This window comes from Platichthys flesus, chromosome 13 (genome assembly GCF_949316205.1).
Source record: "Platichthys flesus chromosome 13, fPlaFle2.1, whole genome shotgun sequence".
Classification (NCBI taxonomy): domain Eukaryota; kingdom Metazoa; phylum Chordata; class Actinopteri; order Pleuronectiformes; family Pleuronectidae; genus Platichthys; species Platichthys flesus.
In genome coordinates, this window is record NC_084957.1 from 13,748,721 (window position 1) to 13,754,020 (window position 5,300).

The following is a 5,300-nucleotide window of genomic DNA, read 5'->3' on the forward strand; positions in this document are numbered from 1 at the left end:
CCCATAATTGGCGAAATTGTTTCAAAGCCCTCAGCAGCGTAAAACCTTTTCACATTTTTCCTTTCAGTTTTTTTTTTTCAGCTAAGAATCTTCAGAATGCGTTTCTGCCAGTCCCATCACGAGGCGGAAGATGAAAAGATAACAGCGAGGGAGCAAGATGCCCCTGGTAGGTCGGACTCGTCTCGGCACACAGGCCAGCGCCAAAACAAACTCCTCGCGTTCACAAGGTACCATTGACTTAGTGCATTAGCTCTGTATTACCCGCAGAGCCTGGAAATAATGACGGCCCTTTTTTCATCCTCCCGCAGTAATAGCGGTGTGTGGAGGCTATAATATCAGAGGTGGAGAGGTGATTGCGAATCTGTTCTGTGCTGCACTGCAGGTTCCCGGGGATGAATCTTTACAGGATGTGGTGTGCTTCTCGCTCAGTGTGACTACTGCCAGCAGCGGTGTCAGACCTTCACACACGGCGAACTGCTGGAGAAATGAAAAACCCGACTTTCAGGGAGTAAGTGCGACTTGTTTACCTCCGAGAAAAGAAATTGAAAATGAATTCATTACCGAGAGCGACTTTTCGGAAAAACCTCTCCACGGAAATGGAATCATCCTCATTTGTGGCGGGTTCATTGGAGAGATGAGTGCTGTAAGTAAAAAGCTAAACAAAACAAGAATGATGTTGAAAGTTTCTTTTATTGAGTTGCTCGGGTTGTTAGCGAGCAAAACAAAAGAGAGCATATCCTGGGAAACAGGAGTCTGACAATAAAAATAAAAATGTACGTGAACTTTCGTGCACTCGACATAAGTGAAGAGAGGGAGGCTGCTAAAGAGCAACCAAGGGAGATGACATGCAAGCTCCATCCTGACAACATGTAGCTGATATACTGTGTTGCATAGAATTGATTGTGCAAGGCTGCTTGGCTTTAGGAGCCCCCATTTCTCCCTGGGTGAAAAGGGCAAATAGGAGTCCCATAGGGCAAAAAAATGAAGTGGCACCTGCATTCGATTCTCCACATGTCCTCCAACTGTTGCTTGTATTTTTTGCATGTTTCATTTTTCATCAAGTGCACGCTCCATCCTGCAGATATACTGTAATGCACATACTGTATGTTGACTGTTGCGTGGCATTACGAGACTCTGTTTCTCCTCGTGTTTGCCACAGCGGAAAATATGAGGTGGCACCTGAATTTGATTCTCATCATGCCTTTCAACTCTTGCTTGTATTGCACTTTTAAAATGTTCTTTTTTCAATGTAGGCTCGGATTGAGAAAACCTAAGGCAGCCTGAATGAAGACGTACGTAAGAAGGCAGCCCAGGGGCCCTCGTCTAGACAAACTAGTACATATCAATAAGTAGTTATCTTTATTCCGCTCAGGCCATATTGAGATCAAACATAAAACCCTCTCCTACAGGCTGTCAAAAGAGATTCCCCACAACAGTGATGAGCCTCACATCCCTCACTTAGATATTTAAAAAAAAAAGAAGCTACTGGCATGTTTACACTACAAGGGAAGACAGCTGGCGAGCTAAAAGTATGTTTTCTGCTGTCGTGCTGACATCGCTGTTGCTTTGGTCGGCCCCTAAAGCGGAATGGCTGTTTAATCATCAGTGTATTTTGCAGTCATAAATAATCCAGCTACCACAGCAGAAACAAACATAACAAAAAAAAAAAACAAAAAAAAAACAGAGGCAATGAAGAAGTTCTACAAAAGTGGGGAATGTTTTCTGACCTTGTGTCCAGATGGAGGCGCTAATGTTTTTGTATCCTTCAGAGCAGAGCACAAAGTGGAGGATCAAGGATGGAGGCAGAGCACTAACGAGAGGATGCCCGCTTGTTCCGTGTAATAAAAGGTTTGCAGAGTGTTAATTATACACATAATAGACAAAGTTTCGGGAGAGTGGCTATTATAATATCCTCCACGAGAAGCTGCCGACTTCAGTTACGCAATCTGTGGAGGACAAGGACGTAGCATCCAGCATCAAAGACTATTTGAAAGGCTGCTGCACATGCGACTATCCCACAGAATGGTATAATTATAACTCCATAGTAACTATTGACGTACACATGTGTTATAAATATAACTGTTCTTATACTACAAACAAAGACCGTGCCAAACCCTTACCTCATCTCAACGATGATGGCTCTCTTTGGGGAGGCGTCTGATGTCAGATGCTACTCACAGCTGGTTTTCCCAGTTTGGATCAGTCGGTCTTGAGTAGAAACAAGTCTGTGGAAGAGTCACTTCAGACAACAATCTACCCGCAGCAAACAGAAATGCAAATATCGGCGCTGTGTTTCCCTCCTGGTGGAAATACTCCTGAGGACGAAAGGACCTGCGCAGATGGAGGTTGTCGTACCGTAGCTTTGAGCTCGCCGTTTGTTCGGCGGGTGAGTGATTTCTGTTTGTCAGACACATCAGCTGGTGCCACATTAAACAGCTGGACAAATATGCCCAGTTCCTTTCAGCCACTTTTCATGTCCTGAAACCTGCCCAACTTTGTCTCCGTGTGAAAGCTGCTGGTGGAACACTCAGACTGTCCCTTGTCCTCCTTTCCAGCTGTTGTGATGCTCAACATTTTCATCACTGGCAGCCTGAGCACGCTAAAGAGGGACACTGGGGTTGTGTTTTTACTCGAGCAACAAACAACAACACTGCTCATTTGTCCATTTCTTTAAGAAAGTGCAACATTCTCTTCCCTTCTTTACAGTCGTCATGATGCTTGTCTGCGACGACAAGACTACTCGGGCGCGTTGTGTTGCACCTTGACGGGGATCTGACAAGCGTACACGGAGAAGGGACCGTCCTGAGGGACATGTTAGTCTAATATGTTATTTTCTTTCTTTAGTTTTTCTTTCTTCCCTTCGAAGCCTCTGTGCCGACATGCAAGTACATACGGCGCATTTACAAGAACACGTGTACTGTATGACACCCTTGCACATCAGGCAAACAGTGCACGTCAATTAGGGGGTCAAGGCTTGAAGTAGCTATCGATTGATGCACAAATCGAAGCCACTGAATTACTGTTTCACTTCCCAGACACAGCAGCTTATAACAGCAAATGGAAAACGAGATCCCTCAAAGAGAAAAAAAAGCCCCTCGAATAAATCAAAAAAAAAAAGGAGGAATTGGCAAATGCTGATATAATGTATGGCAGTGAAACAACTTCTAGCTTTTTTAGCCTTATTATATTCTAAATCTTTTGAATATCTGGTGCTAATTGCCATTAACAGTTAGAGTTTGGGGTTTGGATTAATTGCTGTGCCAAAGAAGACATTTCAGAAAACAGTACAAATCAGTTCATTGTTGAAAATCTCCTGCCAAGAACAAATCTGTGGAGAAATCCAGCAAAAGAAAAAAAAAAAAAAAAAAGCTTCTCTGGTTGTTTTTTTATGAAACTGAAGCAGTGCAGCACCGAAATGAACGATGACAGAGAAACTTGTGAAATGAACTTAATACTTTTCCGTCTCGGCGCGAGCGGGACCTTCGACACGTCTGGAGAACACAGTCATATTTCCAACACCTGATTTGATTTTGCAGCCGGTTATTGATCTTGGTTCTCCAGTTGCACATACATCATTTTTTGCTATATGAAGAAAAACCAAAAGGTCGACTGCAGCCGCAAACAAACGCTACAACAACAAATATTCAGATTGTTATCATGTAATAATCGACATCCCTCTCTCCTCCAATCACAGCTGCTCAGATAAATGACATGCCATCAACTTTATTTTTCCAAAAGACTCTCATTTCTTCTTATTGTAAGAATGAAATAGAGTGAGCTGCTCTGTACCTAAAGGCTTTCATGTTGTTATGTAGCAGACAGGGTAGAAAACGTGACAGAAGCTGAAACTCTTATAAAAACTGATTTGCGGTTCGCACCGCACCAAACGACTACCCAGGATTCTTGTGATAAATTAATGATCTTCTCTTGAGATCCCACAGGAGCTTGAGTCGTCATCACACTCCGGCAGTGTCAAAAGGAACTTGCAGTGAATATTGTATGGAACCGTGTTTACATTAAGGAAGATCCGCTTCATTTTAAATGCCTCTTCGATTTCTCTTCAGCTGATGGCAACATTCATGCAACGTCTGGAAAACTTAACGGTCAATCGACTGCTGTACTTTATTGTCCTTATCTAGTTACTATATATAACGTTCAAGGAGACTGCTAATTAGTGTTATTCCCAGGCCTCTGAATTATTGAGCTCATACGACCACTGAGTGTTGGTATGTGAGTGGGTTACACTTCAGTTTCCAGCAGCCACAGATGGTGAAAACAAGATCTCTATAGAGAGGACATTCCTATCTTTTTAATTTTTCAGCAGTATTTTACATTCACTTTTTAATTCCTATAGGGAGGTACATTTCACGAGCCTAATTAGGCACAGTACCTCCGAAGAGGATTGCACCAGGTTTGCAATCCTGCCAGCTTTGTCAGAACAATAATCACTGATATTTTTAAAGAAAGAATTCGACAATTTGTACGCGCACGGCTGCAAATAACAAAATCTGACAGCATGTAGCATGAGGGAGCGGCCGGACCAGACTCCGACTCAGCCTGCAGCCTCACAACGAGCCCCAACATGCAGCCCGAGTCATCGCCATCTTCAGCCACAAGAAAAACAAGGAGTCATTAAACAGATGGCGAGGCCCCCACAAGCCCCGATCGACACATCGCGGAGTCGGTCTGGGACGACATGAAGAGACAGAAGCCTCTGAGACGGACTGAATACACACAAGAGCTGAGGTGGCTTCTGCAGCACGCTCGGAACAACCTACACCTGCCAAGTATATTTATGAAACTGAAAACGTAAAAGAAAACCCTGTAACCTGATGAGAAGTGGCTCTGGTTTAAAGACACATGACTGATTTGATTTAGGTTTCCACTTTTTACTGCACATTGCATGAAGTATATATGAACATGATTGAAAAAGGCAATATATGTGCTTTAAATATTTGTTAACACTATTACATATAAACAGAGAGACTAGACGTAAGAATCTCAGTGTACTTTTATCAACGTATCCACTAAATGTGATTAACTATTGAAAGAAAGCGATTGAATGAAAGAGAAGGTGGATCTTGAGCCTCCGTACATTGTCTCTCTTTCTCTCGTCCCTGACGAAGTGTCAACCGTAATGGAGTGTTGCTGGTTGCTATGATACACCAGCACAAAGACAAAACACGTGTTGTTCTTATTTGACCGACAGAAGCACATTTATTCCATTTCCTTCCAAATGTTTCATTCGTTATCTGCCGATTCTCTGCTCACCTCCGTTTGATAATGAGTCAAGGATACCA